Consider the following 17,340-nt stretch of genomic DNA (forward strand, 5'->3'; position numbering starts at 1 on the left):
GTGTGGCAACATTTGCATGTTGTCATTTTCTTTGTTGTTTTCTTCATTGTCACAATCACCGTCGTCATCTTCAGTCCAAAGAACAGTTTTATACAGCTCTAAACACTAGCTAATCCTGTGCAAAACTCTCCATTTGTGCATAGTAACTGCAACCAACCAACCATTTGAACGTGCTCACTTTATTTGAACCTTGGACTCTCTCTACAATTTTTACCCCTATACTTCCATCCATTGCCAAATTTATGACTCGCTGATGTCTCAGAATGTGTCCTGTCAACTGATCCCTTCTTTTAGTCAAGTTATGCCACAAATTTCTTTTCTCTCCAGTTCTGTTCTCTATCTCATCATCAGTTATTCAATCTGTGCATCTAATGTTTAGCATTCTTAGGTAGCACCATACTTGTAAAGCTTCTATTCTCTTGTTGCCTGCGCTGCCTTGTAGCTGTGTTTCACTTTGATATAAGGCAACATTCCAGACAAATACCCTCAGAAAAGAGCTGCCTAGCATATTAATCTGTATTTGATATCAACAAATTGTCTCTTTCAGAAATTTTTTTTCTTGCCATTTCTGTTCTACATTTTACATCCTCCGTACAGCCAAACTGTACAAAGGGCCATTCACAAGTTGCTTTTGTTCGTGGTTTAAAGCAAAGATGTTTGCACAACTCTCTCTAACAAGTTGGCAGCATCCATTGGGAGGATATGATGTATCCAACAAACAGCTGTTAATTGCTAATGTATTCATGCCACTAACATAAGAATGGTGTTTTTGGATGGTCTTTCCTTCACACTCTGCTTTTGATGTATATTGATGTTTCTGTTATTGATATGTAAAACACTATATTTTAACACAGACAGTTAAAAAGGGTTGTATAAATTAATGAAAAAAACTCCTGTAAGCAGATAATGAAGAATGAAAAAAGAAGAAAGGGCTCTTCACACATCAGTAATTCTCATAATTTTGTCACCACAATCAAAATTTGTAGCATTGTCTGTGTTTGAATGTTGTTAGTGATTTTGTCTCGGTGGTTGAATTTTATGTGTGGGTGACTGACTGATCTGTAGTATAGCCAGAGATCTATTCTAGTTTCGGAGCTGATAGTTTAATTTTCCATTATTTTCTGTTTAGTTGCATTGAGAGTATTGCAAAGGCCAATGTTCAGAAAAGCAATTAATGAAAGCTCTGTGTTAAACAACTTATTGTGTGTTGGTGTGTATTTGTTTCTGCTAGCACCTTGTACATTAAAGTTGTTACATTAAATAGTTAATATTTCTCCAGCAATCAAAATAAAAATATCATTACATTATTGGCAATAAAAATCAGCTGTTGCATTATCTTACATTTTCATGACTGCCCACAACAGGCTTTGCACTTAGAATGTGGACGGCCCATTGTAATGTTTTACCCCTCCATACTTTGGCTGTTGTCACTTATTTTCCTATCCAAATAGCAAAATACATCTACTACATTCAGTGTCTCATTGTATAATCTAATTCCATCAGCATTGCCTGATTTAATTTGTCTACATTCCATTACCTTTGCTGTACTTTAGTTGATATTCATCTCATAATCTCTTTGTAGCCCTAGCCATTCTGTTGAACAGTTCTTCCAAATCCTTTGCTTCAGTAAACCTCAGTGTTTTTATTTCATCTGCTTGAACTGTAATTCCTTTCCTGAATTTCATCTTCACATCCTGCTCAGCGTATAGATTGAATAATGTTGGGAATAGCTACAAACTTGTCTCAGTCCCTTCTCATCTGCTGGTTCCTTTTTATGTCCCTATACTCTTATAACTTCATTCTGGTTTCTGTGCAATTGTGCATAATCTTTTGTTTCTTATTTTTTTATCCCAGACACCTTTAGAATTTCAAAGAGTGTTGTCCAATCATCACTCTCAAAATCCTTCTCTAAATGTACAAATGTTACAAACATAGGTTTGCCTTTCATAAATCTATCTTCTAAGATTCTCCGGAACTAATTTTTCCCTGGCTCTAGCAGTTTCTCCATTCCTCTGTAAATAATTCACCTCAGTACTTTTCATCCATGACTTATTTAACTGATATTGGTAACATTCACACCCGTCAGTACCTGCCTTTTACTGGAATTCATGTTCTCAAAGTTTGATGGTATTTTGTGTGTCTAATGTATAGCCTTGTCTGCCAAGGAGCTCAGTAATTCTGTGGAAATGTTGTCTACTCGGGGAGCTTTGATTTGATTTATGTCTTTCAGTGCTCTTCCAAATTATTCTTGCAGTGTAGTATCTTTCATCTCATCTTCATTTACTTCCTGTGCCCCCAAGTCCATTTCCTGTATAAAGCCCTTTTTTTATATTCCATCCAAATATCAACTTTCTCTTCTTTCCTTATTAGTGGCCTATCATCATACAGCTGATTCTCTTTTCCTCCAACTGTATGTTTAAGTTTCCTATGGATGGCATCTATCCTTCCCATAAACATGTATACTTCCACAGCTGTGCATGTGTCCTGAAACTACACCTGCTTAACCAGTTTGCACTTTCTCTCAATCTCATTTTTTAGACTTGTGTATTTCTTTTGCATGCTTTGCATTTTTATATTTTCTTCATTCATGAATTAAATTCAGTATCTGCTGTGTTATTAAAGGATATGTTTTGTGGTTGTCTGATCCTCTGCTATCTTCACTATTTCATCTCTCGGTGCTAATCCATTCATCTTTTAGTGTATTCCCATCCCCTGTTTCAGTCAAATATTGCCTAATTCCCTCTTGAAACTCTCAGTAATATTTGGCTCTTTTAACTTGTCCAGGTCCCATCTCCTTAATTTCCTACCTTTATGCAATTCCTTAAGTTTTCAAATAAATTATGGTCAGAGTCCACATCTGTCCCTGAAAATATCTTACAGTTAGAAATCTCATTTTGAAATCTGTATCTTGCCATTGTATAATCAATCTGAAACTTTTCTGTGTCTCTTGGTCCCTTCCAAGTATACAGTGTTATTTAATGATCCTTAAACTAAGTGTTTCCAATGATTAAACAATTGAACCTCCAGGTAGGAATATCAGCTTAGTAGGAAAAGACAGATTGCTACTTACCGTAAAGAAGACACATTGACTAGCAGACAGGCGCAATTAAGACACTTACATAAAGCATTCTGCCACAGCCTTCATCAGTAAAAGAGAGACACACACCATTCGTGCACACAAGCAAGCACACCTCATGTACTGTACATATGACTGCCAACTCCAATATCTCAGGCCTGAATGCAACTGTCATGTGGGATGCAACCAGCAATCTGGAGGGGTAGGGGGAAGGGATAGTAGTGTATGGGTGGGCAGAGAGAGGTGAGCACCGTCTGGTGGAGTGTGCAGGGGTAGAATGCTAGCAGGTACAGCGCCAGGTGTTTTGGAACATGGAGGTGGGGTGAAAAGGAGAGGAACAGGAAAAGACGGGCAGATGTGTTGAAATCAAGTGAACAGCCACTGCCAAATTGTGGCCAAGAGCAAAGTTGACCACCCTGTGGCACAACATACAGCTGAACATCACATACTTGATTTCAATAGCTGCTTCACTACCCTCCACCAACAGCTTTTCTTTACATCGTGCATGGGAGTTATCCTTAAAACACATTCTTCATCCTGTAATTATCCCGGCATCAACATAGAGTAACTTACTGTCTCAACACCCGCCACCCAACAGCTTCCATCCCATCTGTCCTGTCATCTCCCCATTCTCACCTCTCATCATATCTATTTGCTGACCTCTGCCAATGCATCTGCCTGACTTTTCACGTTCATCTCCTTTTTTGCTCATTTCTTCCCCACGTCCCCGCCCCACAACCTCCCTTCCTCTTCCCTGCCCCCTCCAGATTACTGCTTGCATCCCACGTGATAGTTGCATTCCGGCCAGAGATGCTGGAGTTGGTAGTGATGTGTGCATGAGGTGTGCTTGCTTGTGTCTATGAAAGATGTGTGTCTCCCTTTTACTGATGAAGGCTGTAGCTGAAAACTTTGTACCTTTTAATTGTGCCTGTCTGCAACTTAATGTGTCTTAGTTACAGTAAGTAGCAATCTGTCTTTTCCTACATTGTTGTTTGCAATGATTAATTTATGCTCTGTCCAAAATTCTACATGGTGGCTTCCCCTTTTATTCCTTGCACTGAGTCCATGTTTTTCTTCTCTTTCTTTTCCCACTATTGAATTCCAGTTGGCCATCAAAATTATATTTTTGCATCTCTCAAAACTACCTGAATAATTTCTTTTATCTCATTGTACATTATTTCAGTCTCTTTGTTATATACAGAGGTGTTTGGCACATAAAGTTGGGTGTAGACTTTGTGTCAGTCTTGGCTGAAATAATGCATTCGCTATGCTGTTCATAATAGCTTAATTGCATTCCTACATTCTTATTCACTGTCAGATGCACGTATGCATTTGTGTATTTGATTTTGTATTTATAACCCTGTACTCCCGAGGATATGCATCTTTACTGTATGGTTAAATGATGATGGCGTCCTCTTGGGTAAAATATTCCGGAGGTAAAATAGTCCCCCATTCGGATCTCCAGGCGGGGACTACTCAGGACGACGTTGTTATCAGGAGAAAGAAAACTGCCGTTCTACGAATCGGAGCGTGGAATGTCAGATCCCTTAATTGGGCAGGTAGGTTAGAAAATTTAAAAAGGGAAATGGGCAGTTTAAAGTTATAGTGGGAATTAGTGAAGTTCGGTGGCAGGAGGAACAAGACTTCTGGTTAGGTGAATACAGGGTTATCAATACAAAATCAAATAGGGGTAATGCAGGAGTCGGTTTAATAATGAATAGGAATATAGGAATGCGGGTAAGCTACTACAAACAGCATAGTGAACGCATTATTGTGGCCAAGATAGATACGAAGCCCACGCCTATCACAGTAGTAAAACTTTATATGCCAACTAGTTCCGCAGATGACGAAGAGATTGATGAAGTGTATGATGATGAGATAAAAGAAATTATTCAAATAGTGAAGGGAAGCAAAAATTTAATAGTCATGGGTGACTGGAATTCGATAGTAGGAAAAGGGAGAGAAGGAAATGTAGTAGGTGAATATGGATTGGGGGCAAGAAATGAAAGAGGAAGGTGCCTGGTAGAATTTTGCACAGAGCATAACTTAATCATAACTAACACTTGGTTTAAGAATCATAAAAGAAGGTTGTATACATGGAAGAACCCTGGAGATACTAGAAGGTATCTGATAGATTATATAATAGTAAGACAGAGATTCAGGAACCAGGTTTTTAAATTGTAAGACATTTCCAGGGGCAGACGTGAACTTTGACCACAATCTATTGGTTATGAACTGTAGATTAAAACTGAAGAAACTGCAAAAAGTTGGGAATTTGAGGAGATGGGACCTGGATAAACTAAAAGAACCAGAGGCTGTAGAGTGCTTCACGGAGAGCATTAGGGAAAGACTGACAAGATTGGGGGAAAGAAATACAGTAGAAGAAGAATGGGTAGCTATGAGAGACGAAATAGTGAAGGTAGCAGAGGATCAAGTAGGTAAAAAGATGAGGGCTAATAGAAATCCTTGGGTAACACAAGAGATATTGAATTTAATTGAGGAAAGGAGAAAATATAAAAATGCAGTAAATGAAGTAGGCGAAAAGGAATACAAACGTCCCAAAAATGAGATCGACAGGAAGTGCAAAATGGCTAAGCAGGGATGGCTAGAGGACAAATGTAAGGATGTAGAGACACATACCACTAGGGGTAAGATAGATACTGCCTACAGGAAAATTAAAGAGACCTTTTGGAGAAAGAGATCCACTTGTATGAATATCAAGAGCGCAGATGGAAACCCAGTTCTAAGCAAAGAAGGGAAACCAGAAAAGTGGAAGGAGTATATAGAGGATCTATACAAGGGCGATGTTCTTGAGGACAATATTATAAAAATGGAAGAGAATGTACATGAAGATGAAATAGGAGATATGATACTGCGTGAAGAGTTTGACAGAGCAGAGTAGACAACATTCCATTAGAACTACTGACAGCCCTGGGAGAGCCAGGCCTAACAAAACTCTACCATCTAGTGAGCAAGATGTATGAGACAGGCGAAATACCCTCAGACTTCAAGAAGAATATAATAGTTCCAATCCCAAATAAAGCAGGTGTTGACAGATGTGAAAATTACCGAACCATCAGTTTAATAAGTCACAGCTGCAAAATACTAACGCGGATTCTTTACAGACGAATGGAAAAACTGGTAGACGTCGACCTCGGGGAAGATCAGTTTGGATTCCGTAGAAATGTTGGAACACGTGAGGCAATACTGACCCTACGACTTCTCTTAGAAAATAGATTAAGGAAAGGCAAACCTACATTTCTAGCATTTGTAGACTTACAGAAAGCTTTTGACAATGTTGACTGGAATACTCTCTTTCAAATTCTAAAAGTGGCAGGGGTAAAATACAGGGAGCAATTTGTACAGAAACCAGATGGCAGTTATAAGAATCAATGGGCACGAAAGGGAAGCTGTGGTTGGGAAGTTAGTGAGACAGGGTTGTAGCCTATCTCCGGTGTTATTCAATCTGTATATTGAGCAAGCAGTAAAGGAAACAAAAGAAAAATTCAGAGTAGGAATTAAAATCCATGGAGAAGAAATAAAAACTTTGAGGTTCGCCAGTGACATTGTAATTCTGTCAGAGACAGCAAAGGACCTGGAAGAGCAGCTGAACGGAATGGACCATGTCTTAAAAGGAGGGTATAAGATAAACATCAACATAAGCAAAACGAGGATAATGGAACGTAGTCGAATTAAGTCGGGTGATGCTGAGGGAATTAGATTAGGAAATGAGACACTTAAAGTAGTAAAGGAGTTTTGCTATTCAGGGAGCAAAATAACTGATGGTGGTCAAAGTAGAGAGGACATAAAATGTAGACTGGCAATGGCAAGGAAAGCATTTCTGTAGAAGAGAAATTTGTTAACATCGAGTATAGTGTCAGGAAGTCATTTCTGAAAGCATTTGTATGGAGTGTAGCCATGTCTGAAAGTGAAACATGGACGATAAATAGTTTGGACAAGAAGAGAGTAGAAGTTTTCGAAATGTGGTGCTACAGAAGAATGCTGAAGATTAGATAGGTAGATCACATAACTAATGAGGAGGTATTGAATAGGATTGGGGAGAAGAGAAGTTTGTGGCACAACTTGACTAGAAGAAGGGATCGGTTGGTAGGACATGTTCTGAGGCATCAAGGGATCACCAATCTAGTATTGGAGGGCAGCGTGGAGGGTAAAAATCGTAGAGGGAGACCAAGGGGTGAATACACTAAACAGATTCAGAAGGATGTAGATTGCAGTAGGTACTGGGAGATGAAGAACCTTGCACAGGATAGAGTAGTATGGAGAGCTGCATCAAACCATCTCGACTGAAAAAAACAATAACAACAACAACAACAACCACCCTGTACTCATCTGACCAGTAGGCCAGTTCTTCCTGCCACTGTACATTATATTTAATGTCAGTCTATTCATTTTCCTTTATAAATTATTTAACCTACTTACCTAATTAAGAAATCTAATATTCCATATTCTGACATGTAGAAAGCCACTTTTTTTTTTTTTTTTTATGACATCCTCCTGAGTTATCATTGCCTGAAAATCTGAATGGAGGTTTATTTTACATTCAGAATATTTTACCCAAAAGAACCTCATCATCATTAAACCATACAGTAGAGCTGCACACTCTTGGGAAAAAAATTTCAGCTGTAGTTTCCATTTGCTTTTAACTGCTCACAGTACCAACCGAATAATGCCGTGGTAGCTAATGTTGCAGTGCCAGATCAGGTAATCATCCTCAGACTGGTGGCCCTGCAATTTCTAAAAAGGTGGCTGCCCCTCTTCAGGAACTAATGCCTAGAGTTCTGTAAATGCCAAGTTTAAATTTCAAGCACAACTGTTAAATATATCAGATTAATTATCTGTGGTTTTTTTTCCAAAATAAATTATTACTATAATGATATAAAGTTCCCTGATCCCTGTCATATAGATAAAAAATTGCTAACGAGGTTAGGCTTATTTAAATTCAGCTCTGTTTGTTGACAAGAGATTTAAAATACTTCTGTAGTTAACAGCAATCCTATTTTTAAGGCAATTATGGAGCTTGTGTTAAGGATTGTTTAACATTAATTTTTATTTGTACAACAGACAATGCATACACAGGTGTGCAATCAATACTACGAGGGTGGTTTGAAAAGTTCTCGGAATCACCACAAGAGGTCAGCACTAGTGCAACGAGTTGTTCACATGATGTTCATTGGACTGTTGCCTGTAAACATGTACAATTTCAGTGCTATTGGAAGAGAGCTGTGGCGGTTACGTGGCTCTGTCGTTTCCGTGTAGTGATTAGTGAAGATGGAAGAAAGAGAGATTTGAGCAGTAATTAAGCACTTTGTAAAGAAAGGTATGAAAGCAAAGGACATTCATGCTGATTTCCATAATACACTGGGGGACTCTGCTCCTTCATATTCAACTGCTGCCAAGAGGACAAATGAATTTAAATTTGGTCGCGAGTGCTTAGATGATGATCCGCACAGTGGTTCGGCCAAGACGTGTCACAACCCCAGAAATCATTGCAAAAGTGCACAAAATGGTCATGCAGGATTGCCAGTTGAAAGTGCATGAAATTGCTCACTCTTGCCAGATGTCATCTGAAGAACTTGAAACGGAAAAAATTATCTGCAAGATGAGTACCGCAACTGTTCACACTGGATCAAAAATGTATGAGAGTGGACATATCTGAACAATGTTTGCCCTATTCTAGGAGAAATGAACAAGGTTTTTTGCACTGGTTTGTGACCACAGATGAAACTTGTGTGCACTACTGTACCGAAGAGATGAAATAACAGTCAAAGCAGTGGAAACATGCTGATTCTCTGCCACCAAAGAAAGCAAAGAAAATATCTTTGGCAGGAAAGGTCATGGCATCAGTGTTCTGGGATGCAAAGGGAATTCTGTTTGTGGGTTATCTCCCCACTGGGCAAACAATTACTGGAGAATACTAGGCTAACCTCCTGGAAGGTCAGGTTTAGTAAGGAAGAAGGTCATCTTCCATCAAGACAATGTGCGCCCGCACGCATGTGCTGTCGCCATGTCAAAATTACATGAACTAAGATATGAATTGTTGGCACACCTGCCTTATGCACCTGATATGGCTCCATCAGACTTCCATCTCTTCCCAAAACTGAAAATTTTTCTATGTGGACGAAGGTTCACTTCAAATTATGAATTGGTAGCCGGAGTTGACAACTATTTTGAAGACATGGAGGAAACTCATTTTCGAGATGGGGTCAAGGCACTGGAACATCATTGGACCAAGTGCTACAAGGAGACTATATTGAAAAATAAAAAAAAGTTTCAGTGATGTAAGTGCTTTTTTATATTCCGATCTGAGAACTTTTCCAACCACCCTTTTATATATGTTAAAGTTATTTATCATTTGCCCAGAGGACGTGAACTATATTTGCCTGATTCTACAACCATTGATGATGATTTGGTGGACTGTAAAAACATTTATCACTTACTTGAGTTCACTTTCACTGTCTATATCAGGCTAAATAAGTTCTGAATCTGTTCAGTTTTAACTTTGCTGTACTGAATATTTTTGTGTACTGCAATGAACACTGCTAACTTAAAATCTGACTTATTTCTGTAAATCATCTCCCACATCTCTTGAAAGATTTTGGAACTTTGTACTTTGGATGTAGTCCCATTCCTTGTGTCTAGTGTGAATGCTGTCCAGCAGAAAGATGAATTATGTTACTATGATGCAAACACTTTGCCATTAACTATTGCCATCTTGATAAGATTATTCTTTCATTTGTTGTCACTTCACTTATGTCAGTCTTTTACTCAGCACCCAAATAAGTCCGCAGCTCGTGTTCTAGTGGCTAGCGTTGTTGTCTCTGGGTCACGGGGTCCTGGGTTTGGTTCCTGGCCAGGTCAGGGATTTTATCTGCCTGGAGACTGGGTGTTTGCATTGTCCTCATTATCTCATCATCATTTGGCAAGTGTGGAGACTGGAAATGGAAAGATTTGGAACTTGTACAGGTGCTGATGACCATGATGCTGAGCGCCCCGTGAGCCATCATCAATATCCAAATAAACAGTTACCTTCAAAAGATCCCCAGACATGAGCATGATGTTAATCTTGTGTTTGAATGCCAAGTCAGTATTGACTGCAGACTATACCAGCAGCAGGAAAAGCTGGTGACCTTTGTGTCCACTCCAGCCTATATTACTGAATTACTGTTATTTTCATGCGCTGCCACCATATTAAATTATCGAGTACATACATGTAGCCACAGCCATGACTAGTTGACTTGATTTTAGAGTGTTAGCAACGCATCTGCATTATTATTGCTATTAATGATGTCCTGTTTCTTCCACGACCCAGAACTTTTTTTGACTTACTTGACTTAATTCCTTTGGCCCCTATGGGGGCATAGGGCATCCAGGAGAACTCGCCATCCGTCTCTATCTTTGGCCATTTGCCTCAGTTCTGCCCAGGTCTTGCCAACTCTTTTTGCTTCCCCTTCCACTGTCCTCTTCCATGTGCCCCTTGGTCTTCCTCTCTTCCTTGTTCCCTGGGGATTCCATTCCAATGCTTTTTTTCTCGATGGCTCCATCTAGTTTTCTCAAGGTGTGCCCCAACCAGCCCCACTTTATCTCCCGTATCTGGTCTTCTATAGGTATCTGGTTTGTTATTCGCCAGAGCTCCTCACTGCATATTTTTTCTGGCCACCAGATATTCATGATGTGTCGAAGATATCTATTTATGAGGCTTTGTAACTGGGATGACCAGGCCATGGGGTGGCAGCCCCACCAGGACACTCGGGGTCTGTGGGCTGATAACCTGCACCACCAAAAAACACATATCACAGAAACTAAGAAACAGCCGGATGGATCTTAAGGATATGACCTTTGGCCTGAAAAGGAAAACCCGTATCGGTTTTTGGAATGTAAGGACGTTGAGAGAAGCAGGGAGGCTAAGACAGGTTGAAAAAGAGATAGAGAACTATCGACTAGATATATTGGGACTAAGTGAAGTAAGGGGGCCAGAATCTGGGGAATTCCAAACACAAAATGGTGGAGTGTTGCTGAATGCGGGTCAGACAGGTGAGGACGCGATGCACAGGAATGGTGTAGGGCTCTTACTACCTAAGAGCAGCAAGAAGAGCTTACTGGAGTGGAAACCAGTCTCAGAACAGATAATAACCGCACGCTTTAAAACAAATGTGCACTATACCACTGTAATTCAATGCTATGCACCTATTGAAATAGCTAAAGGAGAATTAAAAGATGCATTTTATACAGAGCTTAACGGAGTCCTTAGACAAACAAATTCTAGGGACATAAAAATTTTAATGGGTGACTTGAACACAAAAGTTGGTTCAGAAAATGATGGGCTTGAACATATCATGAGCGTGCATGGCATGGGGATCAGGAATGTAAATGGTGAACTGTTGATAGATACATGCGCTGAACATGACCTAGTCATTGGAGGCATATTGTTTCCACATCGTAACTGCCATAAGATAACATGGGTTTCTCCAGACCATGTTACCGAAAGTCAAATAGACCACATAGTCATAAGCTGCAAGTTCCGACACTCTCTGTTAGATGTCAGAAATAGAAGAGGGGCAGATGTAGGAAGTGACCACCACCTAGTTTTGGCGGAATTCAGATTGAAGATAGTGGCAAATAGAACCAAGCTCAATCACAGATGCAAGAAAATAGATGTGCAAGGTTAAAAGACCAACAGATCAAAGAAACATTTGCCCTTGAACTACAAAACAGATCTAAGGTCCTCTCTGAAGAAAACTTATAGAAGAGGAAATTGAAACATGCTGGCAAAAAATCAAAGACAGTTATTTAGATGTGGAAGAAAAAATCTTAGGATTTAAGGCACATCAAAGGAAGGAATGGATCTCCGATGCAACATGGAATGAAATCAGTCACAGGAAAGAAAACTAAAACTTAAGTTAAATTTTTGTAAGACAAGAGCGCAGAAGAGCGAAGCACATAAAGAATACACGGAGGTGAACAAAAAAGTGAAAATATTGCTACGTCGAGATAAAAGGAAATGGATAGATGAGCAAGCAGAATTGGCAGAAGAGGCAGCAAGACAAGGAAATATGAAAGAGCTCTACAATATTACCAAACAGTCGTCAATGAAGAACTTCAGGCATGAAGGACCGGTTAAGAACAAGGATGGGGTGATGCTTACAACTCAACAGGCACATCCACAGAGATGGGAGGAGCACTTCAAGGAACTGTTAAATTGTGAAGACAACCAAGAAGAACGGGTAAGAGATGTTCCAGAGGAAGTCTAAGAAGATCAGGATATAAATTTGCAGTGCCCCACAATGGACAAAATTAGGATTGCCTTGAAAACACAAAACAATACAAAGGCTCCAAGCCTAGACAACATAGCACTGGAGCTCTTAAAAGCCGATATTGAAAGTACTGTTAAAATGCTCCATCCTTTGCTGAAGCTTATTTGGCTTGAAGAGAAATCTGCAAAGGAGTGGAAAAATGGTTTGGTAGTAAAGCTCCCAAAAAAGGGAAATTTGTCAGACTGTAACAACTGGTGTAGTATTACATTGTTGTCAGTGTCCAGTAAGGTCCTCACCAGAATTATTTTAAACAGAATTAAAGAATCCCTTGAAAAGCGACTGCATAAAGAACAGGCCGGTTTTAGGGCACAAAGCAGTTGTGTTTATCTTATTAACACTCTTAGGATCATTTTAGAGCAAAGCAAAGAATTCCAAGCAACCATGTACCTGGCATTCATTGATTTTCAAAAGGCCTTCGATTCCGTGAAACATAAAATGCTTTGACAGGTGTTGCAGAAGTATGGCATACCACAGAAGATCTTAAACATCATAAAAGATCTATATGATGGCTACAATTGCTGCGTACTCCTCAAGGGAAATATAACAGAGCCCATAAAAGTAACAACTGAAGTCCAGCAGGGTTGCATTTTGTCACCAACACTTTTTCTACTTGTTCTAGACTCTGTTATGAGAAGAGTCACAGCAGGCAGGAGACGAGGAATCCAGTGGGGGATCCATGAATGTCTGGAGGATTTGGATTTTGCAGACGACATAGTTTTATTAGCTCCAAGGCTGACTGATATGCAAGCTAAATTAAACTTGCAGAAACTGCTGGCCTCAAGATAAATACAGGCAAAACAAAGGAAAGGAGAGTAAATTCAGGGAACATGGAGGTGCCATTGTTAATAGGTGAACAGCAGGTGGGGACCGTCCACTCATTCCTGTATCTGGGTAGTATAGTGGCGGAAGATGGTGGAGCTGGAGATGACGTGAAAAACCGCATTAAAAAGGCAGATGCTGCCTTCATACAATTGTATCCAATATGGAATAATAGAAATATCACGTACAAAACAAAAATCCGTATTTTTAATACAAATGTGAAGGCTGTCCTTCTGTACGCCAGTGAAAGCTGGAAAATGGATAAAAAGATAATATCCCAGAACTTTTTTCAGTGAGTCAAACTTTTCTCTATGTTGGGGTGTGCTAGAGCACAGCACCCATGTGAGCAATGTTCATTCTTCATCGCTTGCTATGCACACAGTGTGGAAGCATATGGCCAGCATTTTCCTCCCTCACCACCGAGAAGACATGCAGTCGCTGCGTGTTGGGATGCATTTAGAAACATAGGTGTCAGTTTTTCTTGTTTGCTAGGAGAAAGTGTGTGCTATGTGCCTGAGATTCACCAGATATTACCACAATGACTGAGTATAATTATGTATAATGAAAATTATAGTGATAATCAAATACTGAATGTTACTGGAGGTCATTGATTTAGCAGTGGGACTGAAAATTTGTGTGAATGAATGGATAATGAAATAATGCTTGTATTCAGTCTGCAGCTAAAACCCCACTGACAGTGAGAGATATTTTGAACAGATTTAATGGTAAATATGAGTGTAGAGAATGTGGCACCTGATTATAATTGTCAACTTTGTTTATAATTAATTTAAAAAAAGTCCTTCAATGTAGCTACAAAGTAGGCTTTCGTGAATAAATTGAGTGAATGTACTAATAGCACAAATTACAGATGATGTTAACAGCACTGACCAGAAAGAGGAAGGTAAGTGCAAGATGTAGTGGCAAGTGCAAGTGAGCTAGAGTGTGTAACATCTGCGTGGCTGTGGGTAGTGCTCACTCGATTGTGTCATTAGGCGAGGCAGCATCAGTCGTCTTTAGGAACTTCCACTGTGCTGTGGGAAGCTTATTCACACTCTGTCACACACCACAGCTGTAAGTAGACTCCTCTGACGGGTCACAAGTCTGCAGGGCTTTAGTACTGACTCCTCCTCATCACATTATATGTCACTTGTTCTCTCATGCTTGCTTTTAGTGCCATGTTTAATTTACATATCATGGGGTTCTTTATGTGCACCTGCTTCCATACTGCATTGTGTTTCTGTTTTGCACCTGCTTTATAATGGGCGTAGGGATCCCAAAACTTAAAATTTTGTGGTATCTAAAGTAAATAGGAAAGAAACACTCTAAAAAGTAATTCATATTATGTAAATAATTATGTGATTCATTTCTTGAAATAAGAAAATTACTAACAGAAAAACACAGAGAAGCATTCTTGAATAGAAACACTTGGAAACAAATTGCCCTTGCTTTTAGAATTAAAGGGAAATGGAGAAATGGTTAGTCGTGCAAGATAATAAATGATAGTGAGCAGGTGGAAAATTTCTGAGCATCCCAGATCAGATGAGCTGTAACAACTTATATCACATAACTGTTAGATAAGAGAGATTATGTTTACATTTCTGAGAAGTTGATGTTCTGGCTTTCTGAAGGCAGCCAGTGAGACAGAGAAATAAGAGTGTTTTTAAGGGGATAAGTTGTCAAAAGTGGCAGATGTGAGAAGATGAGAGGGTTGGAGAAAAAAGATGATGAAAAGAGGATGAAAAAAAGGGTAGAGACACAACTAACAAGGAGATGAAGCTTCCTGTGACAAGATAATATGGTAATACTGTAAGAGATACACACAACATGGAGAGAAGTGTAACTAAGAGGAAGCAGATCATGCAGTCCAAGCACATGTTGGAGATAAGATTTTCATATGTGGAATTATGGTTGCTCCTGCTTGAAAACAGTCTCTGGTATTGCATTGCCAGGCATCCTCTTTAGTCTGTATTATCTCCACCCATTCATTCTTTCTTTTGGAAAGAATCTATGTAGTAAGCAACACAGTGAACATGTTTGAGCAACGTTAATAGTGAATGTCTGAGAAAGACCTTCACACAATCAGATGCTTTAAAATTGACACAGGTGAAATACATATGTTACAATATGGTATTTGGGGAAAGTTTGCGATGGGAAATGCCTGCAAAACATTCTGAGAGAAAATTTCGCAGATGCTCATGTGGTTTTGCAAAATTCAATAAATGACAGAAAACTTCTGTGGTAAAATAGAAATACTCAGGAAACATGTACCAGTCAGTACAACTGGTGTTCTGTTTGTTGACATATGAATTAGAGCATTTGATCTGTGGTATAACTTCGGCATTTTCATAATGCAATTTATTCTCACCATACATTTGGCACAGTGGTAACATTGCATCACTTTTTTTTTTTTTCCAGAACCATGTCTTCTTTCATTTATCAAGTTACATAGGTCCCATTTAGAATGTCGATTATTAGATTTTTGAAATGTTTAACATGGATGGTTCTACACAAAGAACCAGTTTAGTGGCAGTTTACTTTCTAATATATTTCATTTTATATCTTATGGGTCCAAGAACTTATTTTGTGGACCTTAAGAGGAAATAAGTTTTAACTATGTGAAACAGATTAACATATTACTTGCTCATAAGAATAACAAGTAGAATCCTGCATTGTGAATCAGGGAAATAAGTTAGATGCACATTGAACCCATGCTCAGATTTATTGACTGTCTTTAATATGAGCAGTTTTTGGGTAATTTTACTCGCCTGTCTTGGCAATTTCCCCATCTAAACTCCAGAAAGATGACATACTTAAAGTTGCCTCCTGTCTTATTTTTGGGTTAAAATAATGATCTGACCACAGAAATATTATGTAAATGCTAAATATAAATGAAAGAAATCAGGTTTCTGCATCATGACATTATTAACGCTAATAAAGAAGTTATAGTTTGCAAAACATTTTGAATACCACTTACATATCCACCAAAAACTTCCATTTTATGTGAATTTCTCTGTTATCAGCTCTACATTATGTTTTGCCCTTTAAATCTGGAAAGTGGCCATTGGTCTTGATGAGTTGATATTGTTCCAGGGCAAACAAAGGAATGAATGCATTGTTGCACTTTGGAATTGTGCTTTACATTCCTTTGGTCTGTAAAAGGAATATAGCTACAAGCAAGGAGAAAAGCAGTAATTGTTCACATAAATAATGTTTATTGGGTGATACAAACGAAGGACTAAGATTATCCATGCCCCTTACTGAAGATAATTTACAGCTGCAGGTAGGGATTAGGGATAACTTTAATAGATGTTACTTTCCCTTACATGTTTTTATTAACAGATAATACAGATACATATTTAAATGTCTGCTTAAACTACACCCAAAAGTTAGTCAGTTTGTTGAGTACCGTGTAAAACATGATGATGCAATTTTTGTTAATACTTTCCGAAAAATGATATTGTTCAACATTGAAAACTTAATATTGTTTGTCAATTCAAAAACTAAATAAGCTTTCTGTGTTGTTGTACATTCAGTGATAGGCAGATCCTGTTTGTTTTAGTAATTTGTGATCTCTGCTCTGTGCGTATATACTGCAGATATTCTCATATAAATTGATTTCCTGTGACACATACTTTGGCATCTAAAGATCTGAAACAGCAGTAATTCAGAAGCTTACTCCAGAAATAATATCAGAAGAGTGGCCTACAATGAAATTACAATCAAATAATTATTTTTTTTTTTTTTAATCTGCCTGCAGGACTTGGCAGATCAGCAGCACACATGTAAAAACACACTGAAGACTGTAACAGAAACGTAATTCTGAAAAACAGAATGGGCCAAGTTCATGTGATGGTTATGTGTGAAGAAAGAGATTTTGAAGAACAAAGTGTTGTTGAAGTGTGATTCTCTCACAGTAAACATAAGATGACTGGACTAAATTTTAGGTCACAAATTGAAGCATATCTGAAATTAAGTATTAAAAAAAAATCAGGAAAGTCAACCACTCATATGCAGATGGATGATGGATAGAGCATAGATGCACTTACAATCCACAAAGGAAAATAATGGGAAAAAAACTTGTGAATCCGCAAAATTGTGCAGTGGTAGGGGGGC

General features: G+C 38.7%; 1 protein-coding gene across 5 annotated transcripts in view; it reads left to right on the plus strand.

Annotated features, from left to right (window-relative positions):
• LOC124777440 (lys-63-specific deubiquitinase BRCC36-like) overlaps positions 1–17,340 on the plus strand; it is a 57,608-nt gene that overhangs the window by 21,504 nt on the left and 18,764 nt on the right. The window lies entirely within an intron of this gene.

This window comes from Schistocerca piceifrons, chromosome 2 (assembly GCF_021461385.2).
Source record: "Schistocerca piceifrons isolate TAMUIC-IGC-003096 chromosome 2, iqSchPice1.1, whole genome shotgun sequence".
Taxonomy (NCBI): domain Eukaryota; kingdom Metazoa; phylum Arthropoda; class Insecta; order Orthoptera; family Acrididae; genus Schistocerca; species Schistocerca piceifrons.